At 43.0% G+C, this 11,011-nt stretch overlaps 1 long non-coding RNA gene across 1 annotated transcript; it reads left to right on the top strand.

The window, feature by feature from the left end:
* Positions 1-4,409: 4,409 nt before the first annotated feature.
* Positions 4,410-9,821, top strand: LOC137215663 (uncharacterized). Its single transcript, XR_010939365.1, has 3 exons — positions 4,410-4,688; positions 8,223-8,347; positions 9,681-9,821. It is a non-coding gene; the product is annotated as an uncharacterized lncRNA (long non-coding RNA).
* Positions 9,822-11,011: the final 1,190 nt, after the last annotated feature.

Raw genomic sequence — 11,011 nt, 5'->3', positions numbered from 1 at the left:
TATAGAATATTTTCTTTGTGATTTATTGACTATTCCTTCAATAAAGAGTTGGATTGAAGGCTGCATGAGAACACATTTCTTTGGTTGCTAATGTATAACTCTTATCTAGGTGAGCCTCTGAGCCAGATGAGATGTTTAGTAAATGATTATTGATGGAATAAAACATGATGTCATAGCTTTCCTTCCATTCTTCTACCTCTTTCTGCTCTCACCTTACTATTTCTTTTTCTCAAGTTTGTTTTCCCAGGATTGTCATGAATGGAAAGGATTCACACTTTGTGGAAACAAGAATTTCATGGTAGCCAAGTCTCCAGCATAACCATGGACTCAACTTAATTCTCTCACATTTTAGGACTCAGTGTCCTTCATTTATCACCCATTGAGATTTACCTCTTCTCAGGTTTCACAAGTCCTTTTCTCTTCTAGTGATTTCCACAGTGCTTAATGGATGACTCCATTAATCAACATTAATAACTTTCTGTAATTTGCTCACTCTACAAATATTTTTCAGAGATATTCTTGAGTCCCCTTGCAGACAATGCCACTGCATTTACAGGTGAAATAATAATCACTGCCCAGCAAGGAGATGAGATCGTGGAATTAAAAACCTTTATCTCTTGTTTGGATGCCCACTTTTTACCCCATACACAGATGCCGATATTTTGGCCATCCTGGCAACAAATGTAAATTTGGTAAGTAAGCACTATTCCCAGATACATGTCATATTCTTAGAAGAAATAGACCATATCTCAGAAAATTCAATAAGAAACGTTATATGGGGGAAAAAAATCTGCTTTCTGGGATTGAAACACAAATACTGACAAAGAGATACAAAAGGGATGCATTCTGAGGGACCAAGAGGCATGGTGCCACCTCATCTACTTGCTTTAAGGCTGCCTAGTATCCATATTTCCTCTACAACCTGTCTGGATTATACTTGCTCTTATTGCTGACCAAACACATTGAGCCTCACAATGTCCATTCTAAGAGCTTTGCTCCCCACGAAGAGTAAGAAGACTGTGTTTTATTCAGTTTTTGAGTGGACATTTATGTCAATTGTTGGATATGCATTTTTTATCTTTTGGGAGCATGATTTGCAAATGAAATCTGTAGCAGTGTTTTACTAAGATGTCTTTGATGAGTGCAAGTGTTAAAACTTCCTTTCAGATTTCGTGAAAGCAAGGCACACTTAAAAAACATGTGAATAAAAGATTGTAAGATACAAAGAGCAAGATAATCAGGGATGTAAAGAATCTCAAAGCTAAAGGTTATCTTGTATGACGGCATGTTTTATATATAAATAATATCTTCATTATTATTAATATTTTGCCTCCTCTCTCTGGAAAAATCTCTGATGATTCAGTGGTGAATCTGTAGGTATCTAGTTCATTATCTCGAAGTCATGAGACGGTTTGTTCTAACAAATCATATCCTGATCACACACACTGACAGGTATCTTTCAATCATTTTGTGGAGAGTGAAGTTTTCTTGATTACACCTTATTTGTGCTCACATAGAACCTCTCTAATCAGGGGAAATTTAAGAGGCTTTGTTATCTAAAAAAAACTGCAGTTTGTAAAGGGCAATGTGTACAATAATGAGAGCAAGTTTAGAATTTGCAGGCCCTTGTCTCTAAATAAAACAAGTTTTGTTACGCCTCATACAAAACAAATAATGCTGCTTGTATATGACTTAAATTCATTTCAAAGGTTTTATATAAACTATTCCCATTTTTTTCCTTTTTATAATTCTCTTACTCTAGTATTTTTATTGTACTACCAATTTGCTAGTTTTGTTCAATTTTATAGAATGCTATATAAATTAAAATACTGAGAAAAAAATTTTAATTTAATTAATTTATTTATGGCTGCATTGGGTCTTTGTTGCTATGCACGGGATTCTCTAGTTGCGGCGAGTGGAGGCTACTCTTCATCGTGGTGTGCAGGCTTCTTATTGTGGCGGCTTCTCTTGTTGTGGAGCACAGGCTCTAGGTGTGCAGGCTCAGTAGTTGTGGCTCGCAGGCTCTAGAGTGCAGGCTCAGTAGTTGTGGTGCACAGGCTTAGTTGCTCTGCAGCATGTGGGATCTTCGCAGACCAGGGCTCGAACCTGTGTCCCCTGCATTGGCAGGAGGATTCTTAACCACTGCGCCACCAGGGAAGTCCCATCACTGAGAAAATTTTTACCCAATCCATACAGATATGATTTTTCATGTGTAGGTTTGATTAAATTATTTCCAATTTGAAAATATTTTTTCCATCTCAAGTTTTAATCTATTTTAATATTTCATTACATTATATATTTTCTGTCCAAATTGATAATCAAGTTTAATATATATATGCCCCCTTAAATTATTCAATATGTACATATCAGTAAGGTGTGTTTCCAGGCTCACTACTATGTACTGTTAACCCCACTACGATTTTCTCTGCCAGAATAAGCTGTTGGATATATTTATAATTTCTTCTAATAAATACTTTTGTCATCCCTTTAAGTAAGCTTTAACTAATAAGCTCTGAAACACTAGCATTTTGTTTGAAATAAAGTAAATTACCTCTTTTAGTATTTTTATTCATAATAGCCTTTATAGAAACTTGCTTTATATCTATTTTTATTTAGAGGTGGTTTTTATAATTTCTGGTTTAATTTCTACGGTTTTTAATTTTCTTCAGTTCTTTCACATTTCTTTGTTTTAATGTTTTTCAAATTTTTGTATTTCAGTAACATTTGCTTTAAATTTTTAATTAGGAGAAATCTTCTTACAAGATTAATATTGATTTTTAATTTTTATTGCATATATGCATACCCATAATCTCTTGTTAATTATAATGTTTCAAATGATTTTAAAAGAATTCTTAGCTATATATAGGTCAAATTTCAGTATAAATATGTACTTTTTCATTTTCTCTATATATAATTCATAAATATGTTCCTAAACTTACAGCATTGAAAATGCCAGACACATCACCTCACTTATAAATCTTTCCAGTATGTCTATAATGTACACATTCTCTTTCATTGTGACAATTACATCATTTTCATACTAACAGAAATACCAATAACTGAAATTCAATTTTCCTACTTTTTCTAAAATTATATTTTCATAATCATTATGTTTAAATCACAAACAATATACTCCCATTTTATGTTTAATTATGCATCTTAGTTCTCTTTTATTTCAAAGATTTGTCTTACATTCTTCTGTTATATTTGTCATATATATGGTGGCATAACTAGGTCATTTGGCATAATTTCCCACATTTTCTAATTGCATTTCTCTGATGGCCTAACATGTTCTGCATTGCTTCCAATAAATGTATAACTAGAGCCAGAGGCATTGATCAAATTCACTCTGGTCACTGTACTCCACAGGCAGGGCTGAGACTTATGACTGCATCACCAACAGATGCTCTGAAGTCTGAGTGTCTCTGCTTTTCAAAGTTAACGATTGATGCAATAAAAATTTGTATTCTGAGGCAAGTCAAGGATAATTTAAACATAAAAAATTTTCTGTGCCCTTTGGCCTCCTCTTTCCCCTCTACTGTGCATTGTATATCTGCATTATGCATCCACCAAACCTCCCCATTGGCAGAAATACCTGCTCAACCATAAAGAGCAACATTCTCCTAGCACCAACAAGAAAATTCCTTAAAAGCTAACATGCCTTCTTGATCTTGTATGGTGTCACGATGACCCACCACGTTGTACTTACAGATCTGGATTGTGCAAACTATCTACGGCATTTAAAGTACAGCCCTCTGTCTATATAATTATAAACCTATATAACTGCTTTGACCTTTAACGACCAGAACAGTTCTTGGAGCTTTCTGAGAGGGTGTTCCCGGATTATAATCCTACTTGGCTTGAATAAAATTTTCCATTTCTTTCTTAGGTAGACCGATTAAATTTTCTTGGACACTTCACACAGTGGGTCCAAATGTTATTAGGGTTTTTTCATCCAATGTCATTTTTCCCCCACTGGACTTTTATCTGTTGTGTTAGCTGTCCCTTGCAGTTATTTGGCTGAAGTAATTGGTTGGTGATCATTGATTAAATTCATTACTTTATGCGCTGTAGACCAGTCCCTATTCTACCTAATTCTTATCAGGAATTCTGTATATATAAAGAAGAAACTCCTAATTTTCTATTTGTTTACCCTAAAATGCAGTCTGTACAGCAAAGTAAGGAAAATGCTTGATGCCTTCGCTTTCATTAGCCATTTTCAAAGTGTCCCTTAGACGTTTCGCACGCAATTTCCCAGCGCATCCTCGCGGTGGATCTTGGCCTTTCTCCTGGAAATGGGAACTACATGACCCAGAATGCCTTGCGTCGAAGGCAGAGTCCCTGAGCCAATAAAGGCTCAGGAAAAAGGAGTTTCTGTTTGGGCACAAAGCGTCGGGCGGGACTTCCTGTCTCCTCCTCCAGGTGGCCATTTTAATTGGCCTTGGTCTGTTTCAGCTCCGCAACGCTGGGTAGGGACGGAGGTGACGGGAAAGAAGAGGTGCGAGAGGAGGGGCTGACCCTGTGGCATAGAGGCGGGCCTGAGGTTCGGCGATGTCTCTCGGGGTGCCCAGCGCCAGGCCCGGGAGAGGGACCGCCGTGTCCGCGTCCTGCCTCCTCTCCCGCCGCTACCGGCCCCGCCCCGCCCACAGAGTCCGATGGCTGCGGCGGCGCTGAGGGACCCGCCTGAGGTAAACGCTCGTCCTCCGACCCCTCACCGTCCTCACCCCACCAGACACTAAGCGGGGCGCCTGCTCACGTGCCCGCAGCCCAGGCCGCGGTGTCCTGGACGGTGAGGTGGTCGTGGGTGGGGCCCTGTTTCAGACAGACAGTGTGATGGCTCGTGGGAGAGGTTTCAGGTGGAGGTACCGCAGGTGCAAAGGCTTGGAGGTCGGATTGAGGTGGAAGGATTCGGGAAACCTGGGAACCATGTTCTGTCCGCAGGGAACAAACAACGTGAAGCAAAGCCTGGAATAGCAGGATGAGGGTTCTTAATGTTAGAACTCTAGAAGCCATGGGGAGTTTTAAGAAAAGAAATACAGGATCTACGTCAGAGTTTAAAAATTTCCCAAAAGCTGTTCAAAGGAAAAACGAAAGAGGCGATGACGACATTTAGGTACTGGGAGGTTGAGTATTCGTTCAGGTTCTCGCGCAGCTGGTAAGGACACTGATCATTGAGATTAGACCATCAGCCTGAGGTCACCTGGCTCCAGGGTCAGGGAAGTGTACAGGGAGGAGATCAGCACATGGAACCTCACCATGGATCCCTTCCTCCGAGCCCTGCCTCTTTGCACAGGTTCCCATGGCTGCAGAAGTGCTTGTGGAATTCACACAGGAAGGTGGAGCGTGTCCCAGTCCCTCAGGGCCACAAACCCCACTCCTGTGTTCTCTGAATTGTGGTTTCCTGGGACTCTTAATGCTATCCCTCCAATTCTTGAGTCTGGGAACTCTGAAGAAACTCCAAACCCATAGCCCTGAATCCATGTGAGGCTTTATATAGAGGTATTCTCATGATTGGCAATCAGTGTAAACAGGCGTGGAGGGTTCTTCCAGGAACTTGTTCCAAGATTTCCAGATGTTTAGAGGTAAAACTGATCAGGGATTGTTCAGGAAACCACAGGTCTCCTTTCTTTTAGGTGAGAACAAAGAGCAGGGACAGGAGTCAGTATAGAAATGGTTCCCTGAAAAGATGGATGTCTATTCTAGAGGCGAAGGGAGATTTGGATCAGAGGAGAGAGATGTTCTTACCAGTGTCTATAAACAGGCTCCATTTGGCTGTAAAGTGGAGAAGAGACTGAAGCTGAGAGAGGAGGGGAAAAATCAGGGTAGAGGCTCCTGTCATAGTCCAGGTGAGGGTTAATGGACCATAATGGTGGCTTAGGAAAAGTGGTTGTATTCTGGATGCATGTTTTAAAAAGGGACAACTAGATTTTTTTCTAATGTGAACAGTGAGGGAGTAAAACAGGAGTCAAGAGATTACCCCAGGGTTTCCAACCTTAGCAGTTGTAGGGATGAAAACTCCATCATATGGGATGAGAAAGACTGTAGTAAGTGATAGTCACTGGGGGTAACAAGAGCTTTGTTTTAGCCATGTTTAAAGTCTGAGGTGTATCAGAGATCACTGAGTGGAGGCGTGAAAGGAGCAGCTGAACACATAGGTGTGGAAATGTGCAGAGGGGTTTAAGATGGAGACATCCAAAATGTGGTCGGTACTCTGTGGACCATGATGAGTAAGCTGTGGTGACATTAAGAAGGGGCAGTCTTCAGGTTATGGTGTAAAGCTATTAGGTGCCCAGGAAAGGGATGGTGGGGCTGTGGACTCAATATCTGGCTTCAGTACTTGGGTCATGGTATTGGGCTTCACAAACAAAAGTGAGGAAGGTAAGTGGTCATAAAGGGAGGTTGTGTTGGGGACGACATAGTGTGGCAGATGAGTAGACATTCTAAGTGGCCAATAGAAATGAGAGGGATGCAGAGACCTAGAAGTAATTGAGGCAAGATGACAGTCAGGCTGGAGCTGGTGCTTACTTCCCTATGGATGCTCCAGGATTTTTTGATGACTTTGGTATGCTCTGACATGTTTCATTCAGCCTGGAGGATAAGAACAGGGGAAAATGTCATCATATGTGAGCATCAGTAGGCCTGGGGTGGGCCACCAATGGGCTAGGCTTTGAATGAGGGTTAAGTGGACGGAGGAAAGTTGTGCTTGTTAAGGGAACAGCAAGTATAGCATAGAAGTGGAATAGGGCCATGGGTGTCTGAAATGAACAGTCGATTCTGTGTGGCTAAGTCAGAGGTAAGGAATGGAGCCTGTCAGGGTGGCCATTATAGAAGATTTTGTCACTGCCACTGCTAGTGGGAGCCATGGAAGTCTAGAGAATTACTGGATCCTTTATGAATTTGCCAAGCATACTCTGGATGCTGTCAGCTAAGTTGTGGTGTAAGGCCTAAAATTAACTCCCAGTATTATATGCTTCCTTGACCTGTGTTGAAACTGGCAGGACCTCAAATGGCCTGAGCAGCAGGTCCCCACTTTGCTCTGCTCCAGTGGATAAGGTCTCCTAACCAAACAACGCTTTTTATAAAGGAGACCAGGTATAATTCCTGCTTATCCCTTTGTAGTGAGTTTCAGTTCCCTGTCAGCCCTTTGGAGTTATTCAGAAAAGGAAATTGCATCCTCCCATGGAACCAGGGGCACCTTACCCTCTTGATACTACAAAGCTTATGTCTCACAGTTCTTGGTTGTCCACTGTTTTCCAGAGTGTAACTCCATGTAGCCCTGTATGGAATGTGGTGTCTTCCTATTCCAGGCTGTGGATATATATGATTAATAAGATGCTGCTGATAACATCTTTCCAGTGTCAGGTGCCCTAACCCTAGGCAGAAATCCCACCCTCACCAGTGGAGTGAAAAGGAGGTGATCAGGGCTTCCCTGGTTGTGCAGTAGTTAAGAATCCGCCTGTCAATGCAGGGGACATGGGTTCGAGCCCTGGTCTGGGAAGATCCCACATGCCACGGAGCAACTAAGCCCATGAGCCACAACAACTGAGCCCTTGTGCCACAACTAGTGAAGCCCGTGTGCCTAGAGCCCTTGCTCAATAAGAGAAGCCACTGCAATGAGAAGCCTGTGCAGTGTAACAAAGAGTAGCCCCCACTCGCCTCAACCAGAGAAAAGCCTGTGCGCAGCAACAAAGATCCAACACAGTCAAAAATAAAAAAATAAATAAAAATTTAAGAAAAACTTTATTTAAAAAAAGGAGGTGATAAAAATATTTCAACGTGTGGGGAGGTCAGGGAGATGCTTATAGAGTGGGATGGTGAGGTGGTGGTGGCCATGGGCATGTCTAAATATGAGGGATGTGCAGTCCCGAGAGTGATGTGTACATGGAGAGGGAGTATGTTTCATGGTCCCAGGTCCCTGGTATTGAGACTTACATGACCTTGATCACACCAGGGTTATTGCCTGGTAGGAGGGTTGGATGCCTCTATGTCAGGCCCACAGTTTAAATATCTGTTTGTGCACCTGTCTCTTGTTGCTGATGGCTGGACCCAGTAGTCATTGGGCCCATAGGGAGACAGTAGCACCAATGGCGCCAGGGCCTAGTTTCTCCTCTGACTGGGGAGATTGGGAGGAGGATAGACATAGAATAGATAAATAGGGGAAATGATTGTAGGTCCTCTTGAGAGAGGATTGTTTGTGATTTCATCTGTCCCAATCACGACAGGGCAGTGTGACTTTTGAAGATGTGGCTGTGAACTTTTCCTTGGAGGAATGGGGTCTCCTTGACGAGGCTCAGAGATGCCTGTACCATGATGATGCTGGAGAACTTGGCACTTACAACCTCCCCGGGTAAGGCCCTCAAACCCACCCCTGTGTCCTGAACTAGTCTCCGCCCTTTCTTTTTATCCATTGGCAAGTGGCAAGTGCTCTTGCCAATGGATGGCAAGTGCTCACCTCAGGACCTGGGCACTGCTTTCTTCCCCAGTTCCCGGAGTAGGTGTTGTGGTTAGTAGGGCTGAGGTGTGAGCACTGCTGTCTCTTCTCTTTGACAGATCCAGCACCTGCTACCCCCTGCCTTGCAGGGATGGATCCAGAGTCAGGAGTCTTATAGGCATGAATCCCACCTTGTTTACCCTCTCCATAGCCAGGTGAATTTTCCAGATCCAAGGCACCTGTGTACCCTAGGTTCTACTTCCTTCACCTAGCTAACATTTCCTCATTCTTGCTTGTGCCAGAAATTGCTGTTACTGACCCGGTCACTGTTATTATAAGGACAATGGGCTATTCTTGCAAGATATTCCTCTGAAGTTCCTTTTGTAAGATTTAATTTTATTTCTTGTGCTCTATCTTTTTGGCCATTGCTGGCTGCTTATCTGTCCTGTCTTTACTTTAGTACTTGAATCATCCAGGTTCTGTGTAGCTGCTCATCAAGGGGGTGAAGTAGAGAGGTTCACGGAATAGAAAGGACTCCAACTACAGCAAGGACTCATACATAGTCTGGCCCTGATAAGTAGCACCTGGGGCAGGGCGTGATGTCAGGGCCGTATACAAATCATGCCAGAAAGCTATTCTCTGACTAGCCTTTTGGTGCCAATCACAGTGGTGGCCACACCTCATTTCTGCCTGTACTTCCCCATTCTTCAGTTAGCCACCTTCTCAACTCTACTACTTGTCACTTTTTATTTCCAACATAGGGCTAATTCTCACCTCCCTGGACTCCATCTCTCAATGCTTTTTCACACTGGTCCGTCTGCAGTGCTGTCCAACATTGGCCTGTACCATTTATGTCATGAGGTGTGCACATTCTTAATCCTTGAACACCAGCTGCTCTGCTGCAGTTGGATTTTCCTGAGCCTGGATACAACCTACTACATAGTACTCATGTGTCACCACCAAACAAGATCCTGCTGAAAGTTGTTTGCAAAATGAGCTGTAGACCCTGCCTCTTCTCTTTGTGTCACTCCACATGGTTGTGTTCCTCACCTTGTGAGGCCTCCCCCATTCTGTAATCTTTAAAGGCCCAGTGCTGCTAAGCAGCCTCATCCTCAACTTGAACCCAACCACCTTGTCTTGCAAACAGTCCCATGGACTCATCCTTGGATTTGTGAGACACAGATTTGTATTGGGGATTTCTCCTTGCACAGAGTCAACATGTACATCTCCAGCATTTCTCTGCTTTCAGGTTGTTGGCATGGAGAAGAGGATGAGGAGGCACTTTCTGAGCAGAGTATCTCTGATCAAGGAAGCTCACAGATCAGAATTGTTAAGGCAGGTCTGTCTCCCCAGAAGGCCAATCTCTATGAGATGTGTGGCCCAATCTTGAGTGACATTTTTCACTTGGCTGAGTACCAGGTAGCACGCTGTGGGCAGAAACTACACGTGTGGGGCGTGTGAGAAACCATTCTATTTCAGAGCAAACCTCCATCACCAAAAGCAGCACACTGGAGAGAAACAATTGAGAAGTGATGTGAGGAGAACATTGTTTGTGAACAGCTGAAAATTCTATGTATCAAGGAAGCCCTTTACCTTTGGGGATGTTGGGAAGGACTTCCTGGGCAACTCAGGATTTCTTCACCAACAGGCCACATGCACCTGGGAGAAGTCAAATAGTGGAACTGAGCGTGCGACTCCTTTTCCAAGGGGAAAAAATCATTATTAATGGGGATACTGCCCAGAAACTTTCAGTGGCAAACACACTTGTTCAGCACCAGAGAGTCCTCACTAGAGGAAGATGTTACACATGCAGCTAATGTGGGAAATCATTTAGCAAAAGCTCCCATCTCATTAGACATGAGAGAGTTCACACTGGAGAAAGGCCTTATGAGTGCAGTGAATGTGGGAAATCCTTTAGCCAAAGCTCTAACCTCATCACACATCAGAGAGTTCACAGTGAGAAAAGGCCTTACAATTTGGGGAATATGCTGAATTCTTTACCTACAGCTCCAGCCTCTTAAAACACTAGACTGTTTACACTGGATCAAGGCCTTGTTAATGCAATGAATACGATAAGGCCATTAGCCCAAGGTTTTGACTCTGGAACCACAGATTTCAGAAGGGAAAAAACATCTTACATGTGCAGGGATGTACAGTTTCCTTTTTCAGTATGTCAACACTTGAGATCCCTCATCGTGGTACCATCTGAATTGAACCTCATACATCCAAACATCTGCAAACATCCCAGGTATGTGGGAACTGCACTGTACTTTTTAACCTGCCCAGGTCCCTTGCCAGATTTCTGTCATTGACAGTTTCTGTGGCCAAAGACATTTCACCTCTCCCACCTGGCAGGTACTCACAGTGTACAGCATTCACCCACCCCAGGGTGTTCAGGGAAAGAAACATTGGTCTTTCCCATTCACAGGAGGGATTGTGAGAAGCCTGAGCACTCACTCCTTTCTCATTTCTTTGGTGAGTAAAGTCACTGACCTGACCCATTTTTGGCCCAAGGACTCTGCTTGTGACTTGCAAAAATGGACGACCTTATTCGGGGATATTGTTGGCCTCACATAACTC

Source organism: Pseudorca crassidens, chromosome 20 (genome assembly GCF_039906515.1).
Source record: "Pseudorca crassidens isolate mPseCra1 chromosome 20, mPseCra1.hap1, whole genome shotgun sequence".
Lineage (NCBI taxonomy): Eukaryota > Metazoa > Chordata > Mammalia > Artiodactyla > Delphinidae > Pseudorca > Pseudorca crassidens.
Note: the sequence above shows the minus strand (reverse complement) of the source record. Positions and strands in the feature narration are given on the sequence as shown.